The sequence below is a fragment of the Furipterus horrens genome, unplaced genomic scaffold (genome assembly GCF_987537825.1).
Source record: "Furipterus horrens unplaced genomic scaffold, mFurHor1.1.pri manual_scaffold_6, whole genome shotgun sequence".
Taxonomy (NCBI): Eukaryota; Metazoa; Chordata; class Mammalia; order Chiroptera; family Furipteridae; genus Furipterus; species Furipterus horrens.
In genome coordinates this window covers 109,710,322-109,728,781 of record NW_028327176.1, presented here as the reverse complement: position 1 = coordinate 109,728,781, position 18,460 = coordinate 109,710,322, and the positions used below count along the sequence as shown (strand labels likewise).

Genomic DNA, 18,460 nt, shown 5'->3' with positions numbered 1-18,460 from the left:
ACTTCCTTGATTACATCTCAAAGGGACCAAAGGGAAGGCTCCCAGATCCTTGAGAAAGATATTAATCAGTTACAAAAATGGCAAGAGGCTGGGAGAAGTTTTACATCTTAAAGGGGCAGAGAAAGAACCTACAATTTCAAGCTACCTAAATAAATACTGTAAGGAAAGGAGAGAACAAGGGCCTGAAGTCTGGCAGCCACCCAGGAGGAGCTCGGGAAAGACAGTGGCCCACAAGGTTAGTCACAGACGACGATGTGATGGGCATGTCCCCGAGACAGGTGAGCACCACAGCGGCAGTGGCAGGACCCCGCACACGTTAAGGCAACCGGGGCTTTGTCCTCCATCCATTTCCTAGGAAGCAGCCTGCGACCAGCAGCCAGCTGGGCAGCAGCTGCTGTGGAGGCGGAGGCTCCAGCATGTCTTTCTGCTCATCAACCTGAGCCGGGGGAGGCCAGTAGGCCCAGGTGGTTGGAGGAAGTCTGCTGACCATTCTCATCACGCGGACATGGGGACTGTTCCATCCCCAGGAGCACAAAGTTACCATTCTTGGGCTGAATAATGCAAGGAAAGCTACCATCCATGACTAGTTTTCTATGACCATACGGAGTAATGTAGAAGAGATAGTGATTCGTGATGCATGTTTCCTAATGTGAGATATTGGTGGCCAAGAATCTCTTCATTTTTCCTGGAACACTTCCTATACTAACACAGAGTTTGTAATTGTTGTTGTGGACAGTACAGACCGAGAAGAACTCTATAAAATGTTAGTCCTTGAGGGTCCAAGGAAAGCTGGATTTCTTATTTTGGCCAATAAACAAGATGTTAAAGAATGCATGACTGTAGCAGAAATCTCCCACTTTCTGAAAATAACTTCTATTAAAGATCACCAGTGGCATATCCAGGCATGCTGTGCTTAACTACAGAGAAATGATGCTAAGGACTTGAATGGATGATATCACAATTTAAAATTAGATGATCTCTACTGACCTCATCTCAGAGACTTTGTACAAAGTGCTGGGCTTTACCTGAAAGCTGCAAAAATTAATGGTTGAGCTATATTTAAAATAAATGGAATTAAACATATTCTATAAGAAGAAAAATTAAGACCATTTATTTGAAAATGAGGATGAAGTCTCACCTTCCTATCGCTTTCTCATTAGCTGCTTCCAAAACAAGGTCTTAAAGCTGTGATTGACATTTTTCTCCTAATGAGTTCTCTCAGGACACTGTTTAGCCTGTGGTATGTACAAAGGGAGAAGAAGACATTTTTAACTTTAAGAGATTTATTACCAGCATAACCCTCCTTAGCTGAATGTTGTTCTCTTCCTGTTCTATTAGGTCAAAATACAAATCAGCACAGATACTTAGTTTCCCATATTTTAAAATGTAATGTTACTTATGAAAAGTATTTTGCACAAGGTTGTGTAAGTATTGTGTATATACCTCAAGTTCGGATTAATGGCTTTGACTTACGTTCTAAAGAAAAGTGAGTAACAAAAACTTGTAATATTCTTAACCGAAACCATAATGAGATGAATACTGGCATTGGTTTAAATGCCAATTTGTACTTTTCCTTTATTTTCTCTGCATTGAACTAACAAACCCCAAAAAATCACTGAGTTGCCTTTAAAAAAAAAAAAGGAAGAAAGAAAAAAATCGAAGAAAAGGAAGAAGCCTGTTTAAAGTTTAGTCAAGCTAAGGGAAAACGTAAGACCTTTTTGACCTCAATGAGTTTTATTAGTTTTCAGGTAAAAATCTAATAGGTTTGAAACCACTGCATTGAAATATTAAAAAAAAAAAAAAAAAAAAACTCTCAAGACTACTCCAATTTAAATTAAATGGAATGTTGGCAAAGTGACATAATCATATCAATTTGACACTTTGCATTCCCTTACTATTTGTGACAGGAAAATAAGTGTAACTTTTATGTGAGATTTAAGAAAGAAAAATAGAATTCAATTGTAGGGTTTCCAGATAAAATATAGGGCACATGGACATACCTGTTTTCCGAAATTCAAATTTAACTGGTGATCATGAATTTCCCTTTGCTAAATCTTCCCGCCCTATGATGGAGATTGCGACTGTGCTCTTCCTAACAGCACACAGAAAGTTGCTGATTAAAAATCTCAAAGTTATTGTCTCAGTATTTTCATGGAGAAGAATGTTATTTAACCTCACGCAAGGACATTTTATCCTTGCTTTTAGAGGAAGAGAAAGGGAGAAAGGAAGGGAAAGAGAGAAACATCTATACGAGAGAGCAGCATCTAATAGCTGCTTCCTGTACACACCTGGACTGGGGATCGAACCTGCAACCTAGGCACGTGCCTTGATGAGGAATCAAACCAGCAACCCTTCAGTTATGGGATGATGCTCCAACTGAGCCACACTGGCCCGGCCTGGGGTGGAGAAGAATTTTTTAAATGAGTCAAGACAGACAGGAGTCTTCAGCCTATCTTTTAGGAATTGCCATTTCCTATAAACATCCATTCTCCACAATTCATCTGGATTAACAATGCAGTCTTTTGAGGTATCTATGGCCAGGGGTCTCCCTCATCCATTGTTTGTGAGGCACTTCTGCTGCCTGGGATACCTTGATTCATGGAGGCCACTTATTTTCTTTAAAATGTGAGGAGCTCAGCAGGCCAAAATATAAGCATCTTTTTCAACTAGGTTCAAAGAGCATGAACAACCTACAAAGGACATACATAATCAATTGCCTCCCAAATTGTAAAGCCATAGGTTCCAGACCCCACAGATTTTGGTTCTGTGACTATTTTATCTGCTTGGCTTGGTTATCAAAGGGATCTGTTGTTATCCTATAATGACAAGAGTGAGAGGACATGACAATTTAACAGAGAAAGACATTTCTTTCCCTTGTAGCCTTTAAAAAATTGCCAGGTAATTAACTTCACATCAGTTTTGTTAGCAAAGTACTACTACAGATAAAATGAAACATTCATTAATAATTGACTGTTAAAACTGTAGTATAGTTATAATCACTATTGAGCTAGTATAATCGCTAACAGGAGAGGACAGAGCAGAATAACTGTGAGATTTTGGAAACCAGAAGCCACAGTTCCGAAGGCCTAACCTATGAAAGAAAGGAAGTGGGAGATCAAAAACAAGAGGTGAAAGCATTATTTACAATACCTACATTTTCATATATTTATGGGCAAAACAATGGATTATAGCGTTCAAAGCACAACAGGAACTGCCCTTTAAAAGACACTTCTGCACAAGTCTTTCATTTGTGTGAAGACCCAAATAAGAGAACACAAAAACATGACAAATAACCAAAAGCCCTTCAAAGCACATGAAATACTCAACTGAGCCAATGATAACAGCTCATCAAAGTCAGCACTTTATTTCCACTTTAAGGCCTAAGTCTTGTCCAGCTTACTAAATGCTATTGACAATGACTACTTTCCAAGTAGAGTGTGACTGTTGTTTTGTTCCCTATACACAAGCTTCTAAATAACTTTGGCCAAAAATGGTTTGATTTCAAAGAAATCCTTAAATAAATAAAAGCTTTCATCTGCAAAGGAATGAAATCCTGGGTCCCTCTGACCCCATCTTGTTCGGGCCTGCTCTGTTCCAATGGCCTTCAGGCTAATAGCTCCTACTTCAGACATGCCCCTCTCATTTTCCCCTTCCCTTGATTTAAAAGAAGTCTGAACTTTGATCTTGTTTAAGATGGATCTGAGGACCAGCAAGCACCTCACCCTCATCTTCCCCAGCTGACACCTTCTTGGCCAATAAACCTTTCCTAACTCCAAACGCTAAAGTTTTGAATATTGGCCTTTTTGAAGCATCTGGCACACGAACTTTTGAACGTTAATAACAAACAAATTATCAGCAATTTCTTTCATGAAGAAAACTAACAAAACTAAAGGCAAAAAGAATAATTTCCTTTTCCTCAAATGAATGTGTAGCTCAGCTTCAGTAACTAGGTTACCATGCATTCTGAGTAAAATCATAAAGAATGGAAAGACTAACCTTACACTAAAGATAATGTCTTAGCTGGTACACTGGTATATTGCTAAAATGATATTCCTATATTGTTTTTATCTGAAGATCACTAAATATCATCAAGTCTTTCCTATCAATAATTATCTTTGAGTACAAATAATAATTAAACTTCTACTTTTTTGTATTAGGGAGACACAGATACTGAATTTGCTACGAAACTGCAGGGGCAAAACTCAGAAATAGAAAATAAAAGTTTCCATTTTTGTTAATTTGTTCTAAGCAGCAGACCACATATATCCTTGGGAATTATTTTTAATAAGTTCTTTAAAAGAAAAAAGCAATGATGTTGTAGAAAAGCATGTAGGGCAAGGATAGAGTCATAAACAAAAACCACTGCAAAAGGCTTTTGTAGCACCTATGGTAACATTAGAGCATCAACAATCTGTTTTAAACAGGTCCATAATTTCTGGTGCAATCCAGAAATAATCACTAATGTGCTTTTTAACTTGCAATTTTTAGAGCCATAAAGCTTAAAATTCACTCTAGAAATATTGGGGCTCTTTATTTTAAAATTTGAGAAAAGCAATACCTGATGTCTTTTCTGTATGTTCTTGTTCAAAGACAAGCAGCTCTCTGGGTCTCTAAGAGGAAAGTAGACTTGGTCCATTACACAAAGAACCACGGGAGGGAAAAAAAAATTAAAAAGGCAAATAGAGATGAGTACTTAGCCACCTCACATCAAATTAATACACACACAAAACAAAACTAATATTTTCTGGCTCAAATATTTTATTCATCCTTGATCACTAGGTAACAAGAACAATAAATAATTGGTTTCAGTCAAATATAGCCCAGTTTTTTACTTTAAGGTGAGACAGATCATCTCATTGTTTAAGCCAAAACATAACTGATAAAGGAAGATTTCTGGTAGATAGCCCAAATTCTAGAAAATATTTTATTATGGATAGTTTGTGAGTTTTCCTTTCAAGAACTCTAACAATATACAATATCCCACATTCTTTTTTTCCTATTTAACTAACTTGAAGTCCTTTTCACAAATACAAATTAATTCTGGCTCTGATTATGCCATTACATACACAGGCCTGAAAAAAATCATAATGATTAAATTTAAAATAAGTTTCTAAGATAAATACTAAAAGTAAAGTGTTTTGCAACTGGCCTGACTATTCATTTCCAGTCCCATCAGTTGTCTTTAAATCAAATGGACTGACTTAAGCAAACTGTTACATCATTGGCCTCAATCATAATTACAAACCAGTTACAACCCTAGGGATTCAAGGCTCATCTACTCTGGGTTCCTGTAATCCCTAGACTGTCTCATGACCGAGAGTACTGAGGAATGACAGTCCCACTTCCTGCCCCCATGCAACAGCTACACAGTGGGGCACAGGGCGTAAAAGGCACCTCCTACTGTAACAACCTTTAACCTGAGACACCTTCCTACACACACACACACACACACACACACACACACACACACACACACACACAGGTCCATGTGGTTCTGTCCCTGTAAAAGACGTACTTCCTGCTTGTCTTGCTATGAGTTTTTCACATTAGAATGAAGAATTTGGGGTTTTATGCCTAAACATATTTAGCTATATACAAGTCCCAAAAGGCAAAGTTCTCCCTGATGAGTGTCTCCAGCTCACTATTTCACATGAGCACAGATCTACCTCAAAATAGGCTCCATGACAGGTTTGTTTCTAACTAGAAAATTATATGTGGAAAGATTCATGGACATGTTCATTGGCTTGTGTAGATCTGAAAAGAAAGATCTCTAGCTTTCTTTATTTTACCATTTTGACAGTGTAAGAATTCTTTAAAATATTCCGTTTCTAACCAATTCTCTTGGAAAATGTTTTACCTCTAAATATTTCTCACTCTGGGTCATTGATTTACTTTGCTTTATCAAGGCTGAATAATGTCACTACTTAACAAAGATTACTCAGTCATTCTGTTTCTAAAATTATATAATAAGCCCCTTAATTTCGGTTACTTACTGCTTCAGATTACAGGTAAACCCTTCAAATTAGTTTATGAATAGATAGTTTATTACACATTAGTGATTCTAAAACTTAGCTTTTGCAACAAAATACATGAACATATAAGCTAAACTGTAACACCATCCCTTTGTATATTTTTAAGTAATTGCAATCATAGGTTATGTAGTGATTTCTACAAAACTAGCTTACAAAAGATCAGTTTTCTGAAAATTCTCTTGTGATAAAAATAATTTATAAAAAGTTATTCCATTCTATTGAATTAAAGTGTGAGATGTATTCTACATCAAATCATTGAATAAATAAATTTTGAGCTATTACTAGATTCAATAGGCCAAGATTCTAAATTAGTGTATTTGTTTCCCACCATAATTAGGTTAGAAATGCTTTTTAAAGTCATGTATAATGTTATGAAACAGAGAAAAGGCTATTAAATATCTTTAGGGACTTAGGATACTTTTTCATTTGCTAAGGAAATAAACATATTTGCAGCTGGGTCTGGATAAAAGGATAAAAATAAAAAACAATAATTCCTATTTCCCCACCTGTCCAGAGTTCTGTATAATGTACCTACACATGGTTTAACTGAAAATCATGCTACTTCTGTAAAAGCTTGATTAAAGTAGAGTTTTGTTTGGTTTTTATGGTCTAAAAATAATGTGACCTGATGAGCATACTAAATATTTTACCAGAATTATATTCCATGTGTTTATAAACAAATCATATATACACACATGATGGGACCATGCCATATTTATTGCTGTATCCCAATACCTACAATGTTTATTATATATCAGGTTACTCAATGAACGTAATCTGAATTGACATTGAACAAATATCAGAAAATAGAAGGATTGAAAAGAGAGGAGAAAAATAGACCTATATATGCAGATTATATGTACTCATGCACCCAGTATTCAAAATATGCATAGAGAAATGTATTTTTATGTACAAAAAGTGAAACACAATCCTAAAGTTTCCAAAAAACCAAAAATATCTATTTTTTTCAAACATTCACATGGAAGTCCTGTTTTAGGGAATAAATATAGCCTCATCATTCTCAGGAAGGAAGGTATAATGAGAGGAGGACAAAGCCCAGGGTGCTGATTTACTGGTCTCTAAGGTGCTTTTCCTTGCTGATTTATTGAGGTGCCAAAGAAATACCTTTGGAAGAAGCCTGTTTCCTTTTTCAGGGAATAGTTACTGCTCTGACACTTGGCCATGGAGCAGAAAGAGAAAAATAAAATATAGAAATTAAGATGATAAAAAGCAATTTTAAGTAAAATATGTTTTTTCTTCACGTAGTTTTTGGAAATCATTAGCGTTTGGACAACAGCAGGTTATATGGAATTATATTCTAATCTTCACTGCCAAAAATAGTACCTGTCAGTGTTTGTGATGTCATTAGGTTCTGACATTATTTCAAATAAGCTTTAGGTAACAAAATACTGTAAAACAGACCTGGTAAAAAGGAGGAAAGTGTCAAGGGGTAAAAAGAGGTACATTTTAGTTGTTAAGAAAAAAATAGATAATTTTTGATTTAGAAGTGGTCCATGATTCATAATTTATCAATGCAACTACTAATTACAAGCATCCCTTTCTCCCCCATCCTCCATTGCCCATAACATATATCAGCAATAGACAAGAGACCTAACAGGCACACACCACATTGTGAAACAGAACTTCCAGAGGCAAAGACACTTAACAAATGGAAAAACAATAGGCAGACATAAGAAGATTGAAATTCAGTATGACTAAAGACTTTCTAAAAATAAACATAATTTTCAAATTAAACATTTGGCCAATAAATTTAAGATAAGGATGAACATTTTTAAAAAATCTTGGGCCACAAATTTAGGTGACAAAAGGACAAATATCTAAGATAGATAGATGATAGATAAATGAGAGAGACCCCCTACCAAAAAACAGAATTATCTTCTGGAGGGCAGGCCCTTAGAGTACAGGTTTCCACCACTAGGTGAGTGTTCTGGAACCCCTCTGTATCAGTGTACCAGCTGGCATTGTTGTGAGAGGCTGCATTCTGCTCAGTGAATTTTTTTTGAAGACTTGCAATGCATTTATCCATTTCATGATGGATGATTTATGAGTGTGCCTGTCTACACCATGCTGAGTGTTCAGTAGTTTTTTTTTTTTTTTTTTTACAAAAAATGGCATGACGCCCACACACACCCTGCCCCACAATCCATATTCTTGCCATCTTGCCCCTAATGACTGTTTTTGTTTCCCCAGATGAAGAAAACTCCTGAAAGGGAAACATTCTGCCAATGAGGAAAAAGTGAAACAAGAAATGGCAGCAAAATCAATGAGTTCAAAATCTGTTCTGAGCAGTGGAAAAAAAATGTCTTGATAGGTGTATTGCATCAAATAGAGAGTACTTTGAGGGTGACTGGAGTTTAAACATGTAAGAATAAATACACAACTTTTTATTAGTAGATTCCAGTTTTTTGGTTTCCCCCTTATATATATATCTATCAGAAAAAAGATAAGGGACTTCAAGTGCAGATCACAAAGGAGAGGTGGTTCAGACAGGGGGGAAATAAAATGTGATAATGACACAAATAATAGATAAAATTTCTCTGAACTTCAAAAAGCTTGAGTCTTCTAAGTCCTGTAATTAAAAGGGCTCATTAGATTCCAAAAATGTTTGACACACAAGTCAGCACAAACTAGCACACTTGCCAATTATTTGAATAAATGATTCAAATTTTCAAGAATGGATAAAGAAAATCTTACAACCTCCTAGCCAGAGAGTACATGACACCTTACAAAAGAGAGTAAACCATACCCAAATTAGAGCATATACTTCAAGACAGCAGAAAATGAAAAGCAGGAGAAACAATGGTAAGAGGGGAACTTTATAATATAAACAATATAATAATTAAGTTGAAAGACAAATAATACGTCATAGAAGTGTTAAGCAGTCTCATTAAAATGCAAGAGAAGTTAGGTCTCATCTTTGCAAGTATATCCCTTTTTAAAATGCATGGCGTGGTGGTGCTGGGTTTCCATGAGATTCACGGACTTATCCTAACAGTAGAATAATCTGATCCTTTATCCAGCATTGGAATTGGTACACTCAGAAGCACTGGTCTTTGGAGATTCTGAAAGTACTGATTTTACGCCAGGATTTGATAGGATGGATAGTCAATGAAAGAAGGACAAGCCTCAACTTCTCTATATTCTCTGAGACTTAGATTAAGTACATCTCTTTCTTGGTCTGAACTTGAGATATCACTGGTATACATGTTATATTATTACCGATCATTTGGAGTATATGTTGGCTCTCCTTTTTAAGAACAAGGAAAAAAGAAAATCAAATTAAAATTTTGGTAACATAAAATTTTAATTTATTAGTTATTGTATATTTTCCATTACCATTTAGTCTCCTTATACCACCCTCCCCCCCTCCCCAGCAATCACCACACAGTTGTCCATGTCCATGAGTCCTTTTTTCTTTTTGCTCAATCCCTGCACCTCCTTACCTCATCCCACCCCCACCACACTGGCTGTCATCTGCTCTCCATCTATGAGTCTGTCTGCAACAGTGGAAATGTTGGAAATGATTTACCATTAAACATAATTGGAGCTACTAGAAGGGAAAAAAAATGGAATCAAAACAGTACAAAAAGGTATAACACAAGAAAACTTTCCTAAACTTAGAAAATAGAAATGAATCTATATATTAAAAGGGATGCATAGTTAAAGCAAAAGAAAGAAAGAAGAAAGAAAGAAAGAAAGAAAGAAAGAAAGAAAGAAAGAAAGAAAGAAAGAAAGAAAGAAAGAAAGGAAGGAAGGAAGGAAGGAAGGAAGGAAGGAAGGAAGGAAGGAAGGAAGGAAGGAAGGAAGAAAAGAAAAAGAAAGAGGCCATCATCTGGACATAATTTGATACATTTTCTCTTTTAAAAACAAATAATGATTCATATACTCAGTAGAAAAAGAACAAATTTTATGTAAAAAAAGAAAAATCAAGCCATCTTAAAGAATAAGACACAATGAAGCAACCTCTATAGAATTTTGAGTGGAAAAAGCTAAACCCAAGAGGTCTGTACTTAATCCCGCTGGCATTCTTACATGAAGTCAAAATAAATGTATTCTTCAATCATACTGTGGACTCAGAAAATATTTCACTGCATACACCAAAACTGATTTCCAATATACTTATTAATGAGTAAAATGTGCAACAATGAAATTAACCAAGTGTTAGAAAATGTCAGTTATTATTCTGCTCTCCTGATAGGGAAGATTTTTAAGCATTAACACAAAGGCAGAAAACATAACAAAAGAGGTTAAATAGATATTACTTGTAAAAATTAGCTTATACACATAAAAACCAAAAACTAAAAAAGCAAATAAACTTTAAAAATTAGCCCATATGTAAGAAAGCTGGAGGGCTAGTATCCTTAATATATCAGGATACTTCACACAGTAATATGAAGAATAACTCAATAAAAAAAAAGGTTAAAAAATGAGCAAGTAAATTACTAAAAGAAAATTAAAAATGCACTAAACATGAAAAAATTATCAACACTGCTTTAAGCAACAACAAAAAAAATGAATTAAGACTAACGGTAATTACTTTTTTATTGACAATGTTGACTAGAGTATAGTACTGGGAAATGGATACTTTCATATACCATTTCATGCAATATAACTTGGCTTAACTTTCCTGGAGAGCTTTTTGGCAACATACACTATTATCTTTGAAATACATACACACCTTAGCAGAGCAATTCCAGTTTTGGAAAATTACCCAGCATTGTTTATAGTGGCCCAAAATGTGGTCACCAGAGAAGACTAAGAGTACTTGACAGTTTGAACAAACTACCATGCTTCTGGAAAAAAGAATACTATGTAGCCACTAAAAATGTTGTAGAAGAATATTTAAACCGATGAGGATTTTCAACAAACATTAAGTAAATTAATGAATAAATGATAAATTGCTTCAGTGAAAAACAATAGAATATATTGTTACTAATTTCATTTAAATTGGCAATATATGTGTAGGTTATGCATTAAAAAATAACTAAAAGATTTATGCCAAAATATTTATCATGCTATCTTACAGTGATGCAGTTATTGGTGATATTTGTGGCTTTCACCATACTTTCATGAAATTTCCAGAATTATTATAGCATAGAAACAATACAAATATTTTGTGTAAAGTACTAAAAATGAGTAAGAAATGTAGCTACTACAAAGCATTAACTATAATAATAAAATAGTCAAATAAAGCAGTTTACCAAATCTAAAGACGAAGACAGCTAATATTACCATAAATATTTACTGAGCACCTACTTTTTGCATTAAACCTCATAATATTATTATAATCCTTTCCCTCTTGTATAGAATTACTACATTATTTTTGAGACTTTTTAGTTCCCAGTATTTAAAATACCATTCTAGAGTATGACAAGAGCTTAAATACTAGTTCATTTATTGGGTTACTTCTAGGGCATAGTATAGCACCTCTATTTCATACACCTGAGATGATTAATAAATGTTATTTTAACAGAACTGATCGTTTAACTAAATTTATCACAGTCATATGATGGCACAAGAATTGATTTTTCATAAATTATTAGCCTAAACCAAAAGAGACGATGCTTTCATTATAAGAATTTTTTGAAGCTATCAACCAGAAATCAGAATAAGACAGGGTAAGGAAAATTTCCTTGCTGTCTATGAACAGTGGAACACCATTAAAGCCTATGTTTTCTGTGTGCCACAACAATTTCTTCTCTATATAGAAATTATTTATTTTCTAAGGGTAAGCCTGCAAATCTTTGCATGTGTATTATAAAGGTTGTAATCCAACTTCCTAGGCAGAACTGGTATAAAAATAATTACTTTTACAGAGCAAGGAAGATCTAGCACTAAAATTACATGATAGCAATAACAGCAATCAGAGTGATCACAAAAGCAAGCATACATCAAACACAACATAAAATCAGCAACCAGCCTGATAGATTTATCTAAACTTCACAGACAAAACAAATGAAAAGGAAGTGAAGAAAAAATTATAAAGGGAAACTAAATATCCATCAAGGAAAAATACATGTGGTTAAAATAAGCAGATAATGGTCTTTCAGCAACACAAAACATCCCTTATCTTCTTCATTTGTGAACTCATACTACATCAAAATGATAAAATCAGTGTTCTCCCATTCAAGGTTAGAGTCTATACATACTGTACAGCTGGCCTGGAGACACTGCAGGAACTGGGGGAATGTCAGAGAGAATGAATGTTTCTGTCGAGAAAGAAAGAAAAATCCCAGTTTCTCCCTGTCTCTGGGGTTTAAAGTAAATGGATTTCTTCATTCATCTGTGCTTGAGACATCATTACTGTACATACTGCAATTTCCTATAATGTACAAACACTTAGATGAGCATATAACCTGTGCTTGTAACATACAAACATAAAATGTTTAAAATAACAATCAAAATGTTTATCTGTTTAGGTATATCATACAAATATAGAAAATATTTACACTCATTTCTCTATTGTAAATTTTAAATTGTGGTCCTTTCATGAAAATATAGTTAATGAAAAGCATATTTAAAAATAAATACAAGATACTTTAGTTTTATTTTATTTACAATTAGCAATGTGACTTTATTATGTATAATTTAGGTGTTACTATTTATAACCATATGCCACTTAGTTTTTAGGTAAAAATGTAATATCTTTGCAAAATATCTCATTTTTGTGTACCCTAAGTGAACTACCGTTTTTCAAATTACAGTAGATATTGAAGGCTAAAACAAAAATTTGGTATTTGTGATATGTTTTATAATTACTAAAAGTAAATCAATGACCAAGTGTTAAGAACATTTGAATTTCAATATAATATATAAAAATAAAAAAGCATAAATTTGATTAAAAATAGAAAATATTCCAGGGAAGGAATAAAGGTTGTTTTCCTGAAAGATGGCTAGAAGGGACCTTAAGGCACAATGGAAAACCTGAAGGATTTGGAAAAAACAGGTGTTTACAGGCAAGGCTGAATGCCAGGTACGTGGCTCAGCTTCTGTGCCCTGAAGGGCAGACTGAGGGTCACCCTAAATGTTCCTTGCGTAAGTTCCAGCAAAGCAGAACTAAAGATCATAAATGATCATTTGCTGCTCTTGTTGTGTTTATGCAAATGAACAGGATATATTAAAAATGGACTTAATGCAGTCCCTTTAATGATAAGGAGGGTAATCTTAGGGAGAAAAATCGTGATTCAAGGAAAATCACAATGCTCAGTGGTAGACTATAAAGTAGTGCATCTAACTGTCTTTAAAGTTTCTTTTCATTTAAAATTTGTTTTCATTTGAAAGTTAAACTATGTCTGTGGTATCATCAAAGATATTTAATTTATAGGCAAGAAGAATGTCAAATGCCTTGCAACTGGATGTTTTTCTAATAGGACAGTCTTACATGTTTAGAGACTTGTTTGTGGGTTATGTTACGTAAATTAACATGTGTTTTCTGTTTTCAAAGGGCATAAGCCTATGATTTCATTACCTGAATGATTGTCTGTATGTATAGGCCTCACTTAATCCTGTCTGCATCGCTGCCTCCTGAGACTCAACGGCTTGGCTGAACTAAGTGGCTGGGTTGGTGAAGTATGGGGTGGTCTGTGGGCTTCACCTTAAAACTGGTTTCTCTTTTCCATCCTAATGGCTTGGACAGAAAGAGTCCAGAGATCTAAGAGGGGGGAAACCAAAATATTTCCCTCAGCTCAAACTAAGTATAATGGGCAAAAGGCTTTTGGACAGGTGAGATGTGCCTGGCACACCTTCCTCCAAAGAAGCCCTTTTTTTCCCTAATGTTGGACATTGAAAAATTAATCCCTGCCTTTTGTCATCTAGTGGTTATGGATTGAACGATGCCCTTAACCCTGTTGCTAAATCTGTTGCCCCCAGAATACAGCAAGGATGCCAGCTTGTTAAATCAAGCATGCCATTGTCTGGGGACAGGCAACCGACCCAGAGTCTGCACGATCCTTCCCCATGTGGGAAGGCCACCTTCCCCTCCACACCCCCACCCTTATTAGGGATTTCTGGACCCAAGGGTAGGTAGGACGATGACCATGTCCAGCTCGAAGCAGCTAGAGGAGCTTGAGACCTTCACCCATTGTCCTTTATAAGATTATAAAGGGTCTTAAGTCTGAGAGGGAGGGATTGTTATTTTTTATTATTAAAATAATTAATTAATTATAAAAAGAAAAGGAAGAAGAATATATGAAAGGGTGAAGCGGGAGAGATTGTATGTATGATCCATGGGCATGGACTTGGGGGGCGGATTGTTGCAGGGGTGCTGGGCTGAGGGGAGCTAAAGGGAAAAAAATTGGAACTATTGTAACAATATAATCAATAAAATATATTTTTTAAAAAAGATTTAAAAAAGAAAAGAAACCCTATCAGCAAAACTAAAAAAAAAAAAAATAATAGAAAATATCCCCTCAACTCCAACTGTTAATATTTAAGAATAATGGACTTATATAGTTGGTTTGTTTACTCTTCCAAGCTCAATTTGCTGTTATCTTACTGGCTTTTGAGTAGCAATAGCAATGATAATAATAATAATTTAAATAATTTTGAACAATGAAAGGAGAGAGAAAATAGGTAGAGGCCTCAGTAAACAGTTGAAAAGAGTCCCAAAAATTCATCTCCCTCAAAACTAGAAAGATAAAATTTCAGAAAGCAGAGTCTAAAAATATTGTAACCAATATAATATGGGAAATAGAAATGAATAGTATCATTATTGGAAAGATAAATCCTCATTTTAATTATTTTGGAAGTTCCAGCCAATGTAACAAAGCTGGAAAATCGTTACTATTGAAAAAAAAACAAAATGATCACTATGTAAGAGAATTTGGTACTCTACCTCAATAATATAAGAATTAACTGAAAATACTACTGGGATCCATATAGTAAATTATTTAATAAAAATATACAAAATGCAATATATTTCATATATTCTTGCAATAATCACTTAGAAAACAAGATAGAAAAAGATCCCACTAACAGAATGAAATATAAAACATGAAATCTCCAGGAGCTAAACAAAGAAACTACAAAACTTTTTTAGGAGTGATAAATAAGACAAACAAATGAACAGACATAATAAGCATGTCCTTGAATTAAAGGGTAAATATTGCAAAGATTTCAAATCATCCTAAATTAATGTATAATGTTATAACTTAACAATATGATTTTGAAACTTAGCTATAAGGTTAAAAGGACCAGGAAGAAATAGTCAAGAACAATTTGAACACAGAAATAATCAAGGAAGAGTTAACAATCAGATATTAAAATAATCATCAAATTCTGATATAAAAGCACATTAATGAAATAGCCTAACATGTTCTCAGTTTCCTATCACTATAAGTATTCAATTAAAAGATGTAATGGAAGGATGTAATAAAGAGAACCTCCTTACTGGGTCATAAGCTGATCTATATCATTTCTAAGTTTCCTTCAACTCTAAAATTCTGTGCCTCTATACATTAACAATGATAATATATCAGATATCTCTGACATACATATTGTCGTGTAGGGAAACCTTCATAGTTTACATCAAGTCATAATACATATACATACAGAGCGTATCTGCCTGTAAGTAGGGTGCCCCAACAAAGCACAAAATGAAAACTACACAGCCCCAGAGGGTGCCCCACCTACTACTAATAGCAGGAGACCCAGAAACCCAGTCTATCTCCTCCAAGGTGCCTATCACCTCTCTATTGTAGCCCAGGAGTCCCTTCTTGCTCATAAATACCTTGTGGAGAGAACAGGAAAAAGGCCTCTCATTTTCAGTCCAGTTCCTTACAGACAGAATGTCCTGAGTGTTAGGAGGGAGCCTACAAAATCCTGTCTAAAGCACAAAATATGGGCAAACTTGGCAGGTATAGGTGCAGATATATTAAAACACGCTCAGAGTGGTGAATCTTTGAAGATAGCTGCCCAAGCCCCTTCTGTTACAGTTCATTCAAATCTTTCAACTAACAGGTGTGAGCTGGCAATAAGCACTTCAGAGACAGCCATAAGATCCTTAGAGGTGAGATCCTGTGTATTATGTGTCATTGGTCCTGGCAACCCTACGAATGACTGATGTCCATGTCCTGTCCTCAACACCTTTACTCATCTCCTGTAGACTCATGCCTATGGCTTCTTTCGCAAACTTGATCTGTTTCATATTTGATCTTTCTCCTTTTCCGCTGCCTCCTATTTTGTCAGTATTATTGTCTCTTGACAATAATGAGAACTGCCTTCTCATGATGTGCCCAAGGTAGGACAGCTTCAGTTTTGTCAGTTTTGCCTCCAGAGATGTTTCAGGCTTAAGAGCTCTTGAACCCAATTGTTGGTATTTCTGGCAATCTGGGGTATCCACAGAACTCTCCTCTAACACTGTATGTCAAATGAATCATTTTTTTTTCTTTTCAGCCACCTTTACTGTCCAACTTTCTCATCAATACACAGTAATTGGAATTTTGAAGGTGTGGATGATCTTAGCCTTGGTCTGTAACGTCACATATTTGCTCTTGGTGATCTTTCCTAATTCTTCCATTGCTGCACTTCCAAATGTCAGCCTTCCCTTCATTTCTTGGCTGCAGTCTCCATTTGAATTGATAACTGAATCAAGGTAGACAAAACCTTTAACAAGTTCAATGTCTTCATTGTCTGTGTTGAAGTTATGTTATTTCTTCTATAGTTGATGGTTTTGTTTTCTTATTCAAATGCAGTCCTGCTTTGGCGTTTTCTTCTGAAGTCATTTCAAAATATTGCTACTTTGTGCCAATAAGATGGTGTCATCTGTATATCTTAAGTGATTGATATTTCTTCTCTCAAATTTCACCCTTCCTTCCTCTGAATCTAGTCCAATTCTTTGCTATAGTATATTCTCCACAGAGATAAAACAAATAAGGAGATAAAAGTATTGTTGTCTGACACCTTGGCCTATAGGAAACCATTCTGTCTCTCTATATTCTGTCCTGACAGTGGCTTCCTGTCTACAATACAGATTATTCGTCAGGACAATCAAGTGCTGACACATGATCTTTCTTTTATAGCAACTCATAGACTTTCATGATCCATACAGTCACAGGCTCTACTATAGTTAGAAAAGGGATCCCCAACCTCCCTCTTCCCAGTCCATGGATGCCCCTCACATCACCACTTGAGCTCCGCCTCTTGTCTCCCCCCCACAACCCCTGTCTCTGGAAATATTGTCTTCCATAAAATTGGTCCCTGGTGCCAAAAAGGTTGCAGACTGCTGGTCTAGAAAACACAGACTAATACTCTTCTGAAATTCTGTGGAGCATTCCAATATCCAGTAGAATGCTTGCAATCAGATCTTGACTACCTCTGTCTTTTCTAAATCTATCCTGAATATCTGGCATTTCTTGCTCCACATAAAGCAGAAGACATTGTTACATCACCTTGAGCTTCACTTTACTTGCCTGGGAAATTAAGGCAATGGTCTTACAGCTATTGCACTCTTCACCATCTCCTTTCTTGAAGATTGGGATGTATATTGAATGTTTTCCATCTGAAGGCCATTGTTTTGATTTCCATATTTGTTGACATATTCTTGTTAGGGGGTTGACAGATTCAGCCTCTGTGACTTGAAATAATTCTCTTGGCATGCCATATGCCCCTGGTGATTTTCTTCCCAGTACTTCCAAGACAGCTTTCACTTAAATTTCTAGAATTACAGATTCTTTCTCCTAAGAACCTTCTTGAAAGGAATCTGTCATCCTTTTGTCTCTTCTTGTATGGATTTTCAGTACAGTTTCCACATTCCCTTTATTTTCTCATGGTCAGATAATGTGCTTTCTTGTGAGTCATTCAGTATTCCTATCTAGGTTTTAATTTCCATTTTATGTCTTGAATCTTTTAGTAGTGATCATTTGTTTTTCCTTTTTTTGTTGTTCTCTTCTGTTTCCTTACATTGACAATTATAATAGTTCTCTTTATCTCTCTGTGATAAATTGTTGAAAAAATGAGTTCAGAATTCTACCCCTGCTTTTGTCACCTTTTGCTTTTGCCCCTCATCTGTCTCTACCAATTTTTAGTGTTTCTTTTGTCATCCATCTCAATTTGTCTTTCCTTTTCACTTCTGGTATGTCTTTCTGCATTCCTCCCTAACAATATTTCTAGTTTCAGTCTACAGTTCTTCTGGTTCTTGGTCAACTAAGTTTAGCTGTGTAAATCTGTTTTTTTCTTTTTTAAATGTGGACCTTGAATCCATCAGGAATGTTATTTATATTATATTTTGGCACTATGATTCTTTTAGAGCTTTTCTTCAGCTTTACTCTAATGTTTGATATTAACTGTTCATGGTCAGCACTACAGTCTGCCTTGGGTCTTGTTCTAACAGAGAGAATAGAGCTTCTCCATTCCCTACTTTCAATTACATTATTTGGCCATCTGGTGATGTTCATGTATAGAGTAATCTG

The 18,460-nt window shown here is 35.2% G+C and overlaps 1 pseudogene; it reads left to right on the top strand.

Annotated features, from left to right (window-relative positions):
• Positions 1-263: 263 nt before the first annotated feature.
• On the top strand, positions 264-976 carry LOC150007226 (ADP-ribosylation factor-like protein 5A pseudogene; annotated as a pseudogene).
• The last annotated feature ends 17,484 nt before the right edge of the window (positions 977-18,460 follow it).